Raw genomic sequence first — 22,392 nt, 5'->3', positions numbered from 1 at the left:
ACGCGATAGAAATGGGATTATTTACATTTTAGTGTGCTCATCGAGGACAAGGGAGACAACTTTCAAGAAAATATTACAAAATGTGAAGTTGAGAAAATATATTCTATTTTTGGTTTGATTTTGTTGGGGAGAGGTGGAACGCAGACCCAGATATACATGAAATACACACCAGTCCACAACGATGCATGATCAGGTAAGTTTACAACCACTAATAATTTTAAGTACTAATATCAGCTGGCACTTCAACACAAGCAGGTGTCTTGTAAACTTGAATTCATGCGTATAAATTCCACTTTAGTTGAAACATGAAAATAGTTGACTGTGTATGAAACTAGACTATCGACTTCACTTTGTGGAATAATTATTAACAATTAAAACGCGATAGAAATGGGATTATTTACATTTTAGTGTGCTCATCGAGGACAAGGGAGACAACTTTCAAGAAAATATTACAAAATGTGAAGTTGAGAAAATATATTCTATTTTTGGTTTGATTTTGTTGGGGAGAGGTGGAACGCAGACCCAGATATACATGAAATACACACCAGTCCACAACGATGCATAATCAGGTAAGTGACAACCACTAATAATTTTAAGTACTAATATCAGCTGGCACTTCAACACAAGCAGGTGTCTTGTAAACTTGAATTCATACGTATAAATTCCACTTTAGTTGAAACATGAAAATAGTTGACTGTGTATGACACTAGACTATCGCCTTCACTTTGTGGAATAATTATTAACAATTAAAACGCAATAGAAATGGGATTATTTACATTTCAGTTGCCTCATCGAGGACAAGGGAGACAACTTTTGAAGAAAACATTCACAAAATGTGAAGTTGAGAAAATATATTCTATTTTTGGTTTGATTTTGTTGGGGAGAGGTGGAACGCAGACCCAGATATACATGAAATACACACCAGTCCACAACGATGCATGATCAGGTAAGTGACAACCACTAATAATTTTAAGTACTAATATCAGCTGGCACTTCAAAACAAGCAGGTGTCTTGTAAACTTGAATTCATACTTATAAATTCCACTTTAGTTGAAACATGAAAATAGTTGACTGTGTATGAAACTAGACTATCGACTTCACTTTGTGGAATAATTATTAACAATTAAAACGCGATAGAAATGGGATTATTTACATTTTAGTGTGCTCGAGGACAAGGGAGACAACTTTTGAAGAAAATATTCACAAAATGTGAAGTTGAGAAAACATATTTTATTTTTGGTTTGATTTTGTTGGGGAGAGGGGGAACGCAGACCCAGATATACATGAAGTGCACGCCAGTCCACACGATGCATGATCAGGTAAGTTTACAACCACTAATAATTTTAAGTACTAATATCAGCTGGCACTTCAACACAAGCAGGTGTCTTGTAAACTTGAATTCATACGTATAAATTCCACTTTAGTTGAAACATGAAAATAGTTGACTGTGTATGACACTAGACTATCGCCTTCACTTTGTGGAATAATTATTAACAATTAAAACGCAATAGAAATGGGATTATTTACATTTCAGTTGCCTCATCGAGGACAAGGGAGACAACTTTTGAAGAAAACATTCACAAAATGTGAAGTTGAAAAAATATATTCTATTTTTGGTTTGATTTTGTTGGGGAGAGGTGGAACGCAGACCCAGATATACATGAAATACACACCAGTCCACAACGATGTATGATCAGGTAAGTGACAACCACTAATAATTTTAAGTACTAATATCAGCTGGCACTTCAAAACAAGCAGGTGTCTTGTAAACTTGAATTCATACGTATAAATTCCACTTTAGTTGAAACATGAAAATAGTTGACTGTGTATGACACTAGACTATCGACTTCACTTTGTGGAATAATTATTAACAATTAAAACGCGATAGAAATGGGATTATTTACATTTTAGTGTGCTCATCGAGGACAAGGGAGACAACTTTTGAAGAAAACATTCACAAAATGTGAAGTTGAAAAAATATATTTTATTTTTGGTTTGATTTTGTTGGGGAGAGGTGGAACGCAGACCCAGATATACATGAAGTGCACACCAGTCCACAACGATGCATGATCAGGTAAGATTACAACCACTAATAATTTTAGGTACTAATATCAGCTGGCACTTCAAAACAAGCAGGTGTCTTGTAAACTTGAATTCATACGTATAAATTCCACTTTAGTTGAAACATGAAAATAGTTGACTGTGTATGACACTAGACTATCGCCTTCACTTTGTGGAATAATTATTAACAATTAAAACGCGATAGAAATGGGATTATTTACATTTTAGTGTGCTCATCGAGGATAAGGGAGACAACTTTTGAAGAAAATATTCACAAAATGTGAAGTTGAGAAAACATATTTTATTTTTGGTTTGATTTTGTTGGGGAGAGGGGGAACGCAGACCCAGATATACATGAAGTGCACACCAGTCCACACGATGCATGATCAGGTAAGTTTACAACCACTAATAATTTTAAGTACTAATAACAGCTGGCACTTCAACACAAGCAGGTGTCTTGTAAACTTGAATTCATACGTATAAATTCCACTTTAGTTGAAACATGAAAATAGTTGACTGTGTATGACACTAGACTATCGCCTTCACTTTGTGGAATAATTATTAACAATTAAAACGCGATAGAAATGGGATTATTTACATTTCAGTTGCCTCATCGAGGACAAGGGAGACAACTTTTGAAGAAAACATTCACAAAATGTGAAGTTGAAAAAATATATTTTATTTTTGGTTTGATTTTGTTGGGGAGAGGTGGAACGCAGACCCAGATATACATGAAATACACACCAGTCCACAACGATGTATGATCAGGTAAGTGACAACCACTAATAATTTTAAGTACTAATATCAGCTGGCACTTCAAAACAAGCAGGTGTCTTGTAAACTTGAATTCATACGTATAAATTCCACTTTAGTTGAAACATGAAAATAGTTGACTGTGTATGACACTAGACTATCGCCTTCACTTTGTGGAATAATTATTAACAATTAAAACGCGATAGAAATGGGATTATTTACATTTTAGTGTGCTCATCGAGGATAAGGGAGACAACTTTTGAAGAAAACATTCACAAAATGTGAAGTTGAGAAAATATATTCTATTTTTGGTTTGATTTTGTTGGGGAGAGGTGGAACGCAGACCCAGATATACATGAAGTGCACACCAGTCCACACGATGCATGATCAGGTAAGTTTACAACCACTAATAATTTTAAGTACTAATATCAGCTGGCACTTCAACACAAGCAGGTGTCTTGTAAACTTGAATTCATGCGTATAAATTCCACTTTAGTTGAAACATGAAAATAGTTGACTGTGTATGACACTAGACTATGGCCTTCACTTTGTGGAATAATTATTAACAATTAAAACGCGATAGAAATGGGATTATTTACATTTTAGTGTGCTCATCGAGGACAAGGGAGACAACTTTCAAGAAAATATTACAAAATGTGAAGTTGAGAAAATATATTCTATTTTTGGTTTGATTTTGTTGGGGAGAGGTGGAACGCAGACCCAGATATACATGAAATACACACCAGTCCACAACGATGCATGATCAGGTAAGTTTACAACCACTAATAATTTTAAGTACTAATATCAGCTGGCACTTCAACACAAGCAGGTGTCTTGTAAACTTGAATTCATGCGTATAAATTCCACTTTAGTTGAAACATGAAAATAGTTGACTGTGTATGAAACTAGACTATCGACTTCACTTTGTGGAATAATTATTAACAATTAAAACGCGATAGAAATGGGATTATTTACATTTTAGTGTGCTCATCGAGGACAAGGGAGACAACTTTTGAAGAAAATATTCACAAAATGTGAAGTTGAGAAAACATATTTTATTTTTGGTTTGATTTTGTTGGGGAGAGGGGGAACGCAGACCCAGATATACATGAAGTGCACGCCAGTCCACACGATGCATGATCAGGTAAGTTTACAACCACTAATAATTTTAAGTACTAATATCAGCTGGCACTTCAACACAAGCAGGTGTCTTGTAAACTTGAATTCATACGTATAAATTCCACTTTAGTTGAAACATGAAAATAGTTGACTGTGTATGACACTAGACTATCGCCTTCACTTTGTGGAATAATTATTAACAATTAAAACGCGATAGAAATGGGATTATTTACATTTTAGTGTGCTCATCGAGGACAAGGGAGACAACTTTTGAAGAAAACATTCACAAAATGTGAAGTTGAAAAAATATATTTTATTTTTGGTTTGATTTTGTTGGGGAGAGGTGGAACGCAGACCCAGATATACATGAAGTGCACACCAGTCCACAACGATGCATGATCAGGTAAGATTACAACCACTAATAATTTTAGGTACTAATATCAGCTGGCACTTCAAAACAAGCAGGTGTCTTGTAAACTTGAATTCATACGTATAAATTCCACTTTAGTTGAAACATGAAAATAGTTGACTGTGTATGACACTAGACTATCGCCTTCACTTTGTGGAATAATTATTAACAATTAAAACGCGATAGAAATGGGATTATTTACATTTTAGTGTGCTCATCGAGGACAAGGGAGACAACTTTCAAGAAAATATTACAAAATGTGAAGTTGAGAAAATATATTCTATTTTTGGTTTGATTTTGTTGGGGAGAGGTGGAACGCAGACCCAGATATACATGAAATACACACCAGTCCACAACGATGCATGATCAGGTAAGTGACAACCACTAATAATTTTAAGTACTAATATCAGCTGGCACTTCAACACAAGCAGGTGTCTTGTAAACTTGAATTCATACGTATAAATTCCACTTTAGTTGAAACATGAAAATAGTTGACTGTGTATGACACTAGACTATCGCCTTCACTTTGTGGAATAATTATTAACAATTAAAACGCAATAGAAATGGGATTATTTACATTTCAGTTGCCTCATCGAGGACAAGGGAGACAACTTTTGAAGAAAACATTCACAAAATGTGAAGTTGAGAAAATATATTCTATTTTTGGTTTGATTTTGTTGGGGAGAGGTGGAACGCAGACCCAGATATACATGAAATACACACCAGTCCACAACGATGCATGATCAGGTAAGTGACAACCACTAATAATTTTAAGTACTAATATCAGCTGGCACTTCAAAACAAGCAGGTGTCTTGTAAACTTGAATTCATACTTATAAATTCCACTTTAGTTGAAACATGAAAATAGTTGACTGTGTATGAAACTAGACTATCGACTTCACTTTGTGGAATAATTATTAACAATTAAAACGCGATAGAAATGGGATTATTTACATTTTAGTGTGCTCGAGGACAAGGGAGACAACTTTTGAAGAAAATATTCACAAAATGTGAAGTTGAGAAAACATATTTTATTTTTGGTTTGATTTTGTTGGGGAGAGGGGGAACGCAGACCCAGATATACATGAAGTGCACGCCAGTCCACACGATGCATGATCAGGTAAGTTTACAACCACTAATAATTTTAAGTACTAATATCAGCTGGCACTTCAACACAAGCAGGTGTCTTGTAAACTTGAATTCATACGTATAAATTCCACTTTAGTTGAAACATGAAAATAGTTGACTGTGTATGACACTAGACTATCGCCTTCACTTTGTGGAATAATTATTAACAATTAAAACGCAATAGAAATGGGATTATTTACATTTCAGTTGCCTCATCGAGGACAAGGGAGACAACTTTTGAAGAAAACATTCACAAAATGTGAAGCTGAGAAAATATATTCTATTTTTGGTTTGATTTTGTTGGGGAGAGGTGGAACGCAGACGCAGATATACATGAAGTGCACACAAGTCCACACGATGCATGATCAGGTAAGTTTACAACCACTAATAATTTTAAGTACTAATATCAGCTGGCACTTCAAAACAAGCAGGTGTCTTGTAAACTTGAATTCATACGTATAAATTCCACTTTAGTTGAAACATGAAAATAGTTGACTGTGTATGAAACTAGACTATCGGCTTCACTTTGTGGAATAATTATTAACAATTAAAACACGATAGAAATGGGATTATTTACATTTTAGTGTGCTCATCGAGAACAAGGGAGACAACTTTCAAGAAAACATTCACAAAATGTGAAGTTGAAAAAATATATTTTATTTTTGGTTTGATTTTGTTGGGGAGAGGTGGAACGCAGACCCAGATATACATGAAGTGCACACCAGTCCACAACGATGCATGATCAGGTAAGATTACAACCACTAATAATTTTAGGTACTAATATCAGCTGGCACTTCAAAACAAGCAGGTGTCTTGTAAACTTGAATTCATACGTATAAATTCCACTTTAGTTGAAACATGAAAATAGTTGACTGTGTATGACACTAGACTATCGCCTTCACTTTGTGGAATAATTATTAACAATTAAAACGCGATAGAAATGGGATTATTTACATTTTAGTGTGCTCATCGAGGATAAGGGAGACAACTTTTGAAGAAAACATTCACAAAATGTGAAGTTGAGAAAATATATTCTATTTTTGGTTTGATTTTGTTGGGGAGAGGTGGAACACAGACCCAGATATACATGAAGTGCACACCAGTCCACACGATGCATGATCAGGTAAGTTTACAACCACTAATAATTTTAAGTACTAATATCAGCTGGCACTTCAACACAAGCAGGTGTCTTGTAAACTTGAATTCATGCGTATAAATTCCACTTTAGTTGAAACATGAAAATAGTTGACTGTGTATGAAACTAGACTATCGACTTCACTTTGTGGAATAATTATTAACAATTAAAACGCGATAGAAATGGGATTATTTACATTTTAGTGTGCTCATCGAGGACAAGGGAGACAACTTTTGAAGAAAATATTCACAAAATGTGAAGTTGAGAAAACATATTTTATTTTTGGTTTGATTTTGTTGGGGAGAGGGGGAACGCAGACCCAGATATACATGAAGTGCACGCCAGTCCACACGATGCATGATCAGGTAAGTTTACAACCACTAATAATTTTAAGTACTAATATCAGCTGGCACTTCAACACAAGCAGGTGTCTTGTAAACTTGAATTCATACGTATAAATTCCACTTTAGTTGAAACATGAAAATAGTTGACTGTGTATGACACTAGACTATCGCCTTCACTTTGTGGAATAATTATTAACAATTAAAACGCAATAGAAATGGGATTATTTACATTTCAGTTGCCTCATCGAGGACAAGGGAGACAACTTTTGAAGAAAACATTCACAAAATGTGAAGTTGAAAAAATATATTCTATTTTTGGTTTGATTTTGTTGGGGAGAGGTGGAACGCAGACCCAGATATACATGAAATACACACCAGTCCACAACGATGTATGATCAGGTAAGTGACAACCACTAATAATTTTAAGTACTAATATCAGCTGGCACTTCAAAACAAGCAGGTGTCTTGTAAACTTGAATTCATACGTATAAATTCCACTTTAGTTGAAACATGAAAATAGTTGACTGTGTATGACACTAGACTATCGACTTCACTTTGTGGAATAATTATTAACAATTAAAACGCGATAGAAATGGGATTATTTACATTTTAGTGTGCTCATCGAGGACAAGGGAGACAACTTTTGAAGAAAACATTCACAAAATGTGAAGTTGAAAAAATATATTTTATTTTTGGTTTGATTTTGTTGGGGAGAGGTGGAACGCAGACCCAGATATACATGAAGTGCACACCAGTCCACACGATGCATGATCAGGTAAGATTACAACCACTAATAATTTTAGGTACTAATATCAGCTGGCACTTCAAAACAAGCAGGTGTCTTGTAAACTTGAATTCATGCGTATAAATTCCACTTTAGTTGAAACATGAAAATAGTTGACTGTGTATGAAACTAGACTATGGACTTCACTTTGTGGAATAATTATTAACAATTAAAACGCGATAGAAATGGGATTATTTACATTTTAGTGTGCTCATCGAGGACAAGGGAGACAACTTTTGAAGAAAATATTCACAAAATGTGAAGTTGAGAAAACATATTTTATTTTTGGTTTGATTTTGTTGGGGAGAGGGGGAACGCAGACCCAGATATACATGAAGTGCACGCCAGTCCACACGATGCATGATCAGGTAAGTTTACAACCACTAATAATTTTAAGTACTAATATCAGCTGGCACTTCAACACAAGCAGGTGTCTTGTAAACTTGAATTCATACGTATAAATTCCACTTTAGTTGAAACATGAAAATAGTTGACTGTGTATGACACTAGACTATCGCCTTCACTTTGTGGAATAATTATTAACAATTAAAACGCAATAGAAATGGGATTATTTACATTTCAGTTGCCTCATCGAGGACAAGGGAGACAACTTTTGAAGAAAACATTCACAAAATGTGAAGTTGAAAAAATATATTTTATTTTTGGTTTGATTTTGTTGGGGAGAGGTGGAACGCAGACCCAGATATACATGAAATACACACCAGTCCACAACGATGTATGATCAGGTAAGTGACAACCACTAATAATTTTAAGTACTAATATCAGCTGGCACTTCAAAACAAGCAGGTGTCTTGTAAACTTGAATTCATACGTATAAATTCCACTTTAGTTGAAACATGAAAATAGTTGACTGTGTATGACACTAGACTATCGCCTTCACTTTGTGGAATAATTATTAACAATTAAAACGCGATAGAAATGGGATTATTTACATTTTAGTGTGCTCATCGAGGATAAGGGAGACAACTTTTGAAGAAAACATTCACAAAATGTGAAGTTGAGAAAATATATTCTATTTTTGGTTTGATTTTGTTGGGGAGAGGTGGAACGCAGACCCAGATATACATGAAGTGCACACCAGTCCACACGATGCATGATCAGGTAAGTTTACAACCACTAATAATTTTAAGTACTAATATCAGCTGGCACTTCAACACAAGCAGGTGTCTTGTAAACTTGAATTCATGCGTATAAATTCCACTTTAGTTGAAACATGAAAATAGTTGACTGTGTATGACACTAGACTATGGCCTTCACTTTGTGGAATAATTATTAACAATTAAAACGCGATAGAAATGGGATTATTTACATTTTAGTGTGCTCATCGAGGACAAGGGAGACAACTTTCAAGAAAATATTACAAAATGTGAAGTTGAGAAAATATATTCTATTTTTGGTTTGATTTTGTTGGGGAGAGGTGGAACGCAGACCCAGATATACATGAAATACACACCAGTCCACAACGATGCATGATCAGGTAAGTTTACAACCACTAATAATTTTAAGTACTAATATCAGCTGGCACTTCAACACAAGCAGGTGTCTTGTAAACTTGAATTCATGCGTATAAATTCCACTTTAGTTGAAACATGAAAATAGTTGACTGTGTATGAAACTAGACTATCGACTTCACTTTGTGGAATAATTATTAACAATTAAAACGCGATAGAAATGGGATTATTTACATTTTAGTGTGCTCATCGAGGACAAGGGAGACAACTTTTGAAGAAAATATTCACAAAATGTGAAGTTGAGAAAACATATTTTATTTTTGGTTTGATTTTGTTGGGGAGAGGGGGGACGCAGACCCAGATATACATGAAGTGCACGCCAGTCCACACGATGCATGATCAGGTAAGTTTACAACCACTAATAATTTTAAGTACTAATATCAGCTGGCACTTCAAGACAAGCAGGTGTCTTGTAAACTTGAATTCATACGTATAAATTCCACTTTAGTTGAAACATGAAAATAGTTGACTGTGTATGACACTAGACTATCGCCTTCACTTTGTGGAATAATTATTAACAATTAAAACGCAATAGAAATGGGTTTATTTACATTTCAGTTGCCTCATCGAGGACAAGGGAGACAACTTTTGAAGAAAACATACACAAAATGTGAAGTTGAAAAAATATATTCTATTTTTGGTTTGATTTTGTTGGGGAGAGGTGGAACGCAGACCCAGATATACATGAAATACACACCAGTCCACAACGATGTATGATCAGGTAAGTGACAACCACTAATAATTTTAAGTACTAATATCAGCTGGCACTTCAAAACAAGCAGGTGTCTTGTAAACTTGAATTCATACGTATAAATTCCACTTTAGTTGAAACATGAAAATAGTTGACTGTGTATGACACTAGACTATCGCCTTCACTTTGTGGAATAATTATTAACAATTAAAACGCGATAGAAATGGGATTATTTACATTTTAGTGTGCTCATCGAGGATAAGGGAGACAACTTTTGAAGAAAACATTCACAAAATGTGAAGTTGAGAAAATATATTCTATTTTTGGTTTGATTTTGTTGGGGAGAGGTGGAACGCAGACCCAGATATACATGAAGTGCACACCAGTCCACACGATGCATGATCAGGTAAGTTTACAACCACTAATAATTTTAAGTACTAATATCAGCTGGCACTTCAACACAAGCAGGTGTCTTGTAAACTTGAATTCATGCGTATAAATTCCACTTTAGTTGAAACATGAAAATAGTTGACTGTGTATGACACTAGACTATGGCCTTCACTTTGTGGAATAATTATTAACAATTAAAACGCGATAGAAATGGGATTATTTACATTTTAGTGTGCTCATCGAGGACAAGGGAGACAACTTTCAAGAAAATATTACAAAATGTGAAGTTGAGAAAATATATTCTATTTTTGGTTTGATTTTGTTGGGGAGAGGTGGAACGCAGACCCAGATATACATGAAATACACACCAGTCCACAACGATGCATGATCAGGTAAGTTTACAACCACTAATAATTTTAAGTACTAATATCAGCTGGCACTTCAACACAAGCAGGTGTCTTGTAAACTTGAATTCATGCGTATAAATTCCACTTTAGTTGAAACATGAAAATAGTTGACTGTGTATGAAACTAGACTATCGACTTCACTTTGTGGAATAATTATTAACAATTAAAACGCGATAGAAATGGGATTATTTACATTTTAGTGTGCTCATCGAGGACAAGGGAGACAACTTTTGAAGAAAATATTCACAAAATGTGAAGTTGAGAAAACATATTTTATTTTTGGTTTGATTTTGTTGGGGAGAGGGGGAACGCAGACCCAGATATACATGAAGTGCACGCCAGTCCACACGATGCATGATCAGGTAAGTTTACAACCACTAATAATTTTAAGTACTAATATCAGCTGGCACTTCAACACAAGCAGGTGTCTTGTAAACTTGAATTCATACGTATAAATTCCACTTTAGTTGAAACATGAAAATAGTTGACTGTGTATGACACTAGACTATCGCCTTCACTTTGTGGAATAATTATTAACAATTAAAACGCAATAGAAATGGGATTATTTACATTTCAGTTGCCTCATCGAGGACAAGGGAGACAACTTTTGAAGAAAACATACACAAAATGTGAAGTTGAAAAAATATATTTTATTTTTGGTTTGATTTTGTTGGGGAGAGGTGGAACGCAGACCCAGATATACATGAAATACCCACCAGTCCACAACGATGTATGATCAGGTAAGTGACAACCACTAATAATTTTAAGTACTAATATCAGCTGGCACTTCAAAACAAGCAGGTGTCTTGTAAACTTGAATTCATACGTATAAATTCCACTTTAGTTGAAACATGAAAATAGTTGACTGTGTATGACACTAGACTATCGACTTCACTTTGTGGAATAATTATTAACAATTAAAACGCGATAGAAATGGGATTATTTACATTTTAGTGTGCTCATCGAGGACAAGGGAGACAACTTTTGAAGAAAACATTCACAAAATGTGAAGTTGAAAAAATATATTTTATTTTTGGTTTGATTTTGTTGGGGAGAGGTGGAACGCAGACCCAGATATACATGAAGTGCACACCAGTCCACAACGATGCATGATCAGGTAAGATTACAACCACTAATAATTTTAGGTACTAATATCAGCTGGCACTTCAAAACAAGCAGGTGTCTTGTAAACTTGAATTCATACGTATAAATTCCACTTTAGTTGAAACATGAAAATAGTTGACTGTGTATGACACTAGACTATCGCCTTCACTTTGTGGAATAATTATTAACAATTAAAACGCGATAGAAATGGGATTATTTACATTTTAGTGTGCTCATCGAGGATAAGGGAGACAACTTTTGAAGAAAACATTCACAAAATGTGAAGTTGAGAAAATATATTCTATTTTTGGTTTGATTTTGTTGGGGAGAGGTGGAACGCAGACCCAGATATACATGAAGTGCACACCAGTCCACACGATGCATGATCAGGTAAGTTTACAACCACTAATAATTTTAAGTACTAATATCAGCTGGCACTTCAACACAAGCAGGTGTCTTGTAAACTTGAATTCATGCGTATAAATTCCACTTTAGTTGAAACATGAAAATAGTTGACTGTGTATGACACTAGACTATGGCCTTCACTTTGTGGAATAATTATTAACAATTAAAACGCGATAGAAATGGGATTATTTACATTTTAGTGTGCTCATCGAGGACAAGGGAGACAACTTTCAAGAAAATATTACAAAATGTGAAGTTGAGAAAATATATTCTATTTTTGGTTTGATTTTGTTGGGGAGAGGTGGAACGCAGACCCAGATATACATGAAGTGCACACCAGTCCACAACGATGCATGATCAGGTAAGATTACAACCACTAATAATTTTAGGTACTAATATCAGCTGGCACTTCAAAACAAGCAGGTGTCTTGTAAACTTGAATTCATACGTATAAATTCCACTTTAGTTGAAACATGAAAATAGTTGACTGTGTATGACACTAGACTATCGCCTTCACTTTGTGGAATAATTATTAACAATTAAAACGCGATAGAAATGGGATTATTTACATTTTAGTGTGCTCATCGAGGATAAGGGAGACAACTTTTGAAGAAAACATTCACAAAATGTGAAGTTGAGAAAATATATTCTATTTTTGGTTTGATTTTGTTGGGGAGAGGTGGAACGCAGACCCAGATATACATGAAGTGCACACCAGTCCACACGATGCATGATCAGGTAAGTTTACAACCACTAATAATTTTAAGTACTAATATCAGCTGGCACTTCAACACAAGCAGGTGTCTTGTAAACTTGAATTCATGCGTATAAATTCCACTTTAGTTGAAACATGAAAATAGTTGACTGTGTATGACACTAGACTATGGCCTTCACTTTGTGGAATAATTATTAACAATTAAAACGCGATAGAAATGGGATTATTTACATTTTAGTGTGCTCATCGAGGACAAGGGAGACAACTTTCAAGAAAATATTACAAAATGTGAAGTTGAGAAAATATATTCTATTTTTGGTTTGATTTTGTTGGGGAGAGGTGGAACGCAGACCCAGATATACATGAAATACACACCAGTCCACAACGATGCATGATCAGGTAAGTTTACAACCACTAATAATTTTAAGTACTAATATCAGCTGGCACTTCAACACAAGCAGGTGTCTTGTAAACTTGAATTCATGCGTATAAATTCCACTTTAGTTGAAACATGAAAATAGTTGACTGTGTATGAAACTAGACTATCGACTTCACTTTGTGGAATAATTATTAACAATTAAAACGCAATAGAAATGGGATTATTTACATTTTAGTGTGCTCATCGAGGACAAGGGAGACAACTTTTGAAGAAAATATTCACAAAATGTGAAGTTGAGAAAACATATTTTATTTTTGGTTTGATTTTGTTGGGGAGAGGGGGAACGCAGACCCAGATATACATGAAGTGCACACCAGTCCACACGATGCATGATCAGGTAAGTTTACAACCACTAATAATTTTAAGTACTAATATCAGCTGGCACTTCAACACAAGCAGGTGTCTTGTAAATTTGAATTCATACGTATAAATTCCACTTTAGTTGAAACATGAAAATAGTTGACTGTGTATGACACTAGACTATCGCCTTCACTTTGTGGAATAATTATTAACAATTAAAACGCGATAGAAATGGGATTATTTACATTTCAGTTGCCTCATCGAGGACAAGGGAGACAACTTTTGAAGAAAACATTCACAAAATGTGAAGTTGAGAAAATATATTCTATTTTTGGTTTGATTTTGTTGGGGAGAGGTGGAACGCAGACCCAGATATACATGAAATACACACCAGTCCACAACGATGTATGATCAGGTAAGTGACAACCACTAATAATTTTAAGTACTAATATCAGCTGGCACTTCAAAACAAGCAGGTGTCTTGTAAACTTGAATTCATACGTATAAATTCCACTTTAGTTGAAACATGAAAATAGTTGACTGTGTATGACACTAGACTATCGCCTTCACTTTGTGGAATAATTATTAACAATTAAAACGCGATAGAAATGGGATTATTTACATTTTAGTGTGCTCATCGAGGACAAGGGAGACAACTTTTGAAGAAAACATTCACAAAATGTGAAGTTGAAAAAATATATTTTATTTTTGGTTTGATTTTGTTGGGGAGAGGTGGAACGCAGACCCAGATATACATGAAGTGCACACCAGTCCACAACGATGCATGATCAGGTAAGATTACAACCACTAATAATTTTAGGTACTAATATCAGCTGGCACTTCAAAACAAGCAGGTGTCTTGTAAACTTGAATTCATACGTATAAATTCCACTTTAGTTGAAACATGAAAATAGTTGACTGTGTATGACACTAGACTATCGCCTTCACTTTGTGGAATAATTATTAACAATTAAAACGCGATAGAAATGGGATTATTTACATTTTAGTGTGCTCATCGAGGATAAGGGAGACAACTTTTGAAGAAAACATTCACAAAATGTGAAGTTGAGAAAATATATTCTATTTTTGGTTTGATTTTGTTGGGGAGAGGTGGAACGCAGACCCAGATATACATGAAGTGCACACCAGTCCACACGATGCATGATCAGGTAAGTTTACAACCACTAATAATTTTAAGTACTAATATCAGGTGGCACTTCAACACAAGCAGGTGTCTTGTAAACTTGAATTCATGCGTATAAATTCCACTTTAGTTGAAACATGAAAATAGTTGACTGTGTATGACACTAGACTATGGCCTTCACTTTGTGGAATAATTATTAACAATTAAAACGCGATAGAAATGGGATTATTTACATTTTAGTGTGCTCATCGAGGACAAGGGAGACAACTTTCAAGAAAATATTACAAAATGTGAAGTTGAGAAAATATATTCTATTTTTGGTTTGATTTTGTTGGGGAGAGGTGGAACGCAGACCCAGATATACATGAAATACACACCAGTCCACAACGATGCATGATCAGGTAAGTGACAACCACTAATAATTTTAAGTACTAATATCAGCTGGCACTTCAACACAAGCAGGTGTCTTGTAAACTTGAATTCATACGTATAAATTCCACTTTAGTTGAAACATGAAAATAGTTGACTGTGTATGACACTAGACTATCGCCTTCACTTTGTGGAATAATTATTAACAATTAAAACGCAATAGAAATGGGATTATTTACATTTCAGTTGCCTCATCGAGGACAAGGGAGACAACTTTTGAAGAAAACATTCACAAAATGTGAAGTTGAGAAAATATATTCTATTTTTGGTTTGATTTTGTTGGGGAGAGGTGGAACGCAGACCCAGATATACATGAAATACACACCAGTCCACAACGATGCATGATCAGGTAAGTGACAACCACTAATAATTTTAAGTACTAATATCAGCTGGCACTTCAAAACAAGCAGGTGTCTTGTAAACTTGAATTCATACTTATAAATTCCACTTTAGTTGAAACATGAAAATAGTTGACTGTGTATGAAACTAGACTATCGACTTCACTTTGTGGAATAATTATTAACAATTAAAACGCGATAGAAATGGGATTATTTACATTTTAGTGTGCTCATCGAGGACAAGGGAGACAACTTTTGAAGAAAACATTCACAAAATGTGAAGTTGAAAAAATATATTTTATTTTTGGTTTGATTGTGTTGGGGAGAGGTGGAACGCAGACCCAGATATACATGAAGTGCACACCAGTCCACAACGATGCATGATCAGGTAAGATTACAACCACTAATAATTTTAGGTACTAATATCAGCTGGCACTTCAAAACAAGCAGGTGTCTTGTAAACTTGAATTCATACGTATAAATTCCACTTTAGTTGAAACATGAAAATAGTTGACTGTGTATGACACTAGACTATCGACTTCACTTTGTGGAATAATTATTAACAATTAAAACGCGATAGAAATGGGATTATTTACATTTTAGTGTGCTCATCGAGGACAAGGGAGACAACTTTTGAAGAAAACATTCACAAAATGTGAAGTTGAAAAAATATATTTTATTTTTGGTTTGATTTTGTTGGGGAGAGGTGGAACGCAGACCCAGATATACATGAAGTGCACACCAGTCCACAACGATGCATGATCAGGTAAGATTACAACCACTAATAATTTTAGGTACTAATATCAGCTGGCACTTCAAAACAAGCAGGTGTCTTGTAAACTTGAATTCATACGTATAAATTCCACTTTAGTTGAAACATGAAAATAGTTGACTGTGTATGACACTAGACTATCGCCTTCACTTTGTGGAATAATTATTAACAATTAAAACGCGATAGAAATGGGATTATTTACATTTTAGTGTGCTCATCGAGGATAAGGGAGACAACTTTTGAAGAAAACATTCACAAAATGTGAAGTTGAGAAAATATATTCTATTTTTGGTTTGATTTTGTTGGGGAGAGGTGGAACGCAGACCCAGATATACATGAAGTGCACACCAGTCCACACGATGCATGATCAGGTAAGTTTACAACCACTAATAATTTTAAGTACTAATATCAGCTGGCACTTCAACACAAGCAGGTGTCTTGTAAACTTGAATTCATGCGTATAAATTCCACTTTAGTTGAAACATGAAAATAGTTGACTGTGTATGACACTAGACTATGGCCTTCACTTTGTGGAATAATTATTAACAATTAAAACGCGATAGAAATGGGATTATTTACATTTTAGTGTGCTCATCGAGGACAAGGGAGACAACTTTCAAGAAAATATTACAAAATGTGAAGTTGAGAAAATATATTCTATTTTTGGTTTGATTTTGTTGGGGAGAGGTGGAACGCAGACCCAGATATACATGAAATACACACCAGTCCACAACGATGCATGATCAGGTAAGTGACAACCACTAATAATTTTAGGTACTAATATCAGCTGGCACTTCAACACAAGCAGGTGTCTTGTAAACTTGAATTCATACGTATAAATTCCACTTTAGTTGAAACATGAAAATAGTTGACTGTGTATGACACTAGACTATCGCCTTCACTTTGTGGAATAATTATTAACAATTAAAACGCAATAGAAATGGGATTATTTACATTTCAGTTGCCTCATCGAGGACAAGGGAGACAACTTTTGAAGAAAACATTCACAAAATGTGAAGTTGAGAAAATATATTCTATTTTTGGTTTGATTTTGTTGGGGAGAGGTGGAACGCAGACCCAGATATACATGAAATACACACCAGTCCACAACGATGCATGATCAGGTAAGTGACAACCACTAATAATTTTAAGTACTAATATCAGCTGGCACTTCAAAACAAGCAGGTGTCTTGTAAACTTGAATTCATACTTATAAATTCCACTTTAGTTGAAACATGAAAATAGTTGACTGTGTATGAAACTAGACTATCGACTTCACTTTGTGGAATAATTATTAACAATTAAAACGCGATAGAAATGGGATTATTTACATTTTAGTGTGCTCATCGAGGACAAGGGAGACAACTTTTGAAGAAAATATTCACAAAATGTGAAGTTGAGAAAACATATTTTATTTTTGGTTTGATTTTGTTGGGGAGAGGTGGAACGCAGACCCAGATATACATGAAGTGCACGCCAGTCCACACGATGCATGATCAGGTAAGTTTACAACCACTAATAATTTTAGGTACTAATATCAGCTGGCACTTCAACACAAGCAGGTGTCTTGTAAACTTGAATTCATACGTATAAATTCCACTTTAGTTGAAACATGAAAATAGTTGACTGTGTATGACACTAGACTATCGCCTTCACTTTGTGGAATAATTATTAACAATTAAAACGCAATAGAAATGGGATTATTTACATTTCAGTTGCCTCATCGAGGACAAGGGAGACAACTTTTGAAGAAAACATTCACAAAATGTGAAGTTGAAAAAATATATTCTATTTTTGGTTTGATTTTGTTGGGGAGAGGTGGAACGCAGACCCAGATATACATGAAATACACACCAGTCCACAACGATGTATGATCAGGTAAGTGACAACCACTAATAATTTTAAGTACTAATATCAGCTGGCACTTCAACACAAGCAGGTGTCTTGTAAACTTGAATTCATACGTATAAATTCCACTTTAGTTGAAACATGAAAATAGTTGACTGTGTATGACACTAGACTATCGCCTTCACTTTGTGGAATAATTATTAACAATTAAAACGCGATAGAAATGGGATTATTTACATTTCAGTTGCCTCATCGAGGACAAGGGAGACAACTTTTGAAGAAAACATTCACAAAATGTGAAGTTGAGAAAATATATTCTATTTTTGGTTTGATTTTGTTGGGGAGAGGTGGAACGCAGACGCAGATATACATGAAGTGCACACAAGTCCACACGATGCATGATCAGGTAAGTTTACAACCACTAATAATTTTAAGTACTAATATCAGCTGGCACTTCAAAACAAGCAGGTGTCTTGTAAACTTGAATTCATACGTATAAATTCCACTTTAGTTGAAACATGAAAATAGTTGACTGTGTATGAAACTAGACTATCGCCTTCACTTTGTGGAATAATTATTAACAATTAAAACACGATAGAAATGGGATTATTTACATTTTAGTGTGCTCATCGAGAACAAGGGAGACAACTTTCAAGAAAACATTCACAAAATGTGAAGTTGAAAAAATATATTTTATTTTTGGTTTGATTTTGTTGGGGAGAGGTGGAACGCAGACCCAGATATACATGAAGTGCACACCAGTCCACAACGATGCATGATCAGGTAAGATTACAACCACTAATAATTTTAGGTACTAATATCAGCTGGCACTTCAAAACAAGCAGGTGTCTTGTAAACTTGAATTCATACGTATAAATTCCACTTTAGTTGAAACATGAAAATAGTTGACTGTGTATGACACTAGACTATCGCCTTCACTTTGTGGAATAATTATTAACAATTAAAACGCAATAGAAATGGGATTATTTACATTTCAGTTGCCTCATCGAGGACAAGGGAGACAACTTTTGAAGAAAACATTCACAAAATGTGAAGTTGAAAAAATATATTCTATTTTTGGTTTGATTTTGTTGGGGAGAGGTGGAACGCAGACCCAGATATACATGAAATACACACCAGTCCACAACGATGTATGATCAGGTAAGTGACAACCACTAATAATTTTAAGTACTAATATCAGCTGGCACTTCAAAACAAGCAGGTGTCTTGTAAACTTGAATTCATACGTATAAATTCCACTTTAGTTGAAACATGAAAATAGTTGACTGTGTATGACACTAGACTATCGACTTCACTTTGTGGAATAATTATTAACAATTAAAACGCGATAGAAATGGGATTATTTACATTTTAGTGTGCTCATCGAGGACAAGGGAGACAACTTTTGAAGAAAACATTCACAAAATGTGAAGTTGAAAAAATATATTTTATTTTTGGTTTGATTTTGTTGGGGAGAGGTGGAACGCAGACCCAGATATACATGAAGTGCACACCAGTCCACAACGATGCATGATCAGGTAAGATTACAACCACTAATAATTTTAGGTACTAATATCAGCTGGCACTTCAAAACAAGCAGGTGTCTTGTAAACTTGAATTCATACTTATAAATTCCACTTTAGTTGAAACATGAAAATAGTTGACTGTGTATGAAACTAGACTATCGACTTCACTTTGTGGAATAATTATTAACAATTAAAACGCGATAGAAATGGGATTATTTACATTTTAGTGTGCTCATCGAGGACAAGGGGAACAACTTTTGAAGAAAATATTCACAAAATGTGAAGTTGAGAAAACATATTTTATTTTTGGTTTGATTTTGTTGGGGAGAGGTGGAACGCAGACCCAGATATACATGAAGTGCACGCCAGTCCACACGATGCATGATCAGGTAAGTTTACAACCACTAATAATTTTAAGTACTAATATCAGCTGGCACTTCAACACAAGCAGGTGTCTTGTAAACTTGAATTCATACGTATAAATTCCACTTTAGTTGAAACATGAAAATAGTTGACTGTGTATGACACTAGACTATCGCCTTCACTTTGTGGAATAATTATTAACAATTAAAACGCAATAGAAATGGGATTATTTACATTTCAGTTGCCTCATCGAGGACAAGGGAGACAACTTTTGAAGAAAACATTCACAAAATGTGAAGTTGAAAAAATATATTCTATTTTTGGTTTGATTTTGTTGGGGAGAGGTGGAACGCAGACCCAGATATACATGAAATACACACCAGTCCACAACGATGTATGATCAGGTAAGTGACAACCACTAATAATTTTAAGTACTAATATCAGCTGGCACTTCAAAACAAGCAGGTGTCTTGTAAACTTGAATTCATACGTATAAATTCCACTTTAGTTGAAACATGAAAATAGTTGACTGTGTATGACACTAGACTATCGCCTTCACTTTGTGGAATAATTATTAACAATTAAAACGCGATAGAAATGGGATTATTTACATTTCAGTTGCCTCATCGAGGACAAGGGAGACAACTTTTGAAGAAAACATTCACAAAATGTGAAGTTGAGAAAATATATTCTATTTTTGGTTTGATTTTGTTGGGGAGAGGTGGAACGCAGACGCAGATATACATGAAGTGCACACAAGTCCACACGATGCATGATCAGGTAAGTTTACAACCACTAATAATTTTAAGTACTAATATCAGCTGGCACTTCAAAACAAGCAGGTGTCTTGTAAACTTGAATTCATACTTATAAATTCCACTTAAGTTGAAACATGAAAATAGTTGACTGTGTATGAAACTAGACTATCGCCTTCACTTTGTGGAATAATTATTAACAATTAAAAGGCGATAGAAATGGGATTATTTACATTTTAGTGTGCTCATCGAGAACAAGGGAGACAACTTTCAAGAAAACATTCACAAAATGTGAAGTTGAAAAAATATATTTTATTTTTGGTTTGATTTTGTTGGGGAGAGGTGGAACGCAGACCCAGATATACATGAAGTGCACACCAGTCCACAACGATGCATGATCAGGTAAGATTACAACCACTAATAATTTTAGGTACTAATATCAGCTGGCACTTCAAAACAAGCAGGTGTCTTGTAAACTTGAATTCATACGTATAAATTCCACTTTAGTTGAAACATGAAAATAGTTGACTGTGTATGACACTAGACTATGGCCTTCACTTTGTGGAATAATTATTAACAATTAAAACGCGATAGAAATGGGATTATTTACATTTTAGTGTGCTCATCGAGGATAAGGGAGACAACTTTTGAAGAAAACATTCACAAAATGTGAAGTTGAGAAAATATATTCTATTTTTGGTTTGATTTTGTTGGGGAGAGGTGGAACACAGACCCAGATATACATGAAGTGCACACCAGTCCACACGATGCATGATCAGGTAAGTTTACAACCACTAATAATTTTAAGTACTAATATCAGCTGGCACTTCAACACAAGCAGGTGTCTTGTAAACTTGAATTCATGCGTATAAATTCCACTTTAGTTGAAACATGAAAATAGTTGACTGTGTATGAAACTAGACTATCGACTTCACTTTGTGGAATAATTATTAACAATTAAAACGCGATAGAAATGGGATTATTTACATTTTAGTGTGCTCATCGAGGACAAGGGAGACAACTTTTGAAGAAAATATTCACAAAATGTGAAGTTGAGAAAACATATTTTATTTTTGGTTTGATTTTGTTGGGGAGAGGGGGAACGCAGACCCAGATATACATGAAGTGCACGCCAGTCCACACGATGCATGATCAGGTAAGTTTACAACCACTAATAATTTTAAGTACTAATATCAGCTGGCACTTCAACACAAGCAGGTGTCTTGTAAACTTGAATTCATACGTATAAATTCCACTTTAGTTGAAACATGAAAATAGTTGACTGTGTATGACACTAGACTATCGCCTTCACTTTGTGGAATAATTATTAACAATTAAAACGCAATAGAAATGGGATTATTTACATTTCAGTTGCCTCATCGAGGACAAGGGAGACAACTTTTGAAGAAAACATTCACAAAATGTGAAGTTGAAAAAATATATTCTATTTTTGGTTTGATTTTGTTGGGGAGAGGTGGAACGCAGACCCAGATATACATGA

This window comes from Haliotis cracherodii, unplaced genomic scaffold, assembly GCF_022045235.1.
Source record: "Haliotis cracherodii isolate W230 unplaced genomic scaffold, xgHalCrac1.p SCAF_14, whole genome shotgun sequence".
Classification (NCBI taxonomy): Eukaryota; Metazoa; Mollusca; class Gastropoda; order Lepetellida; family Haliotidae; genus Haliotis; species Haliotis cracherodii.
This window is presented reverse-complemented; position numbering follows the sequence as displayed.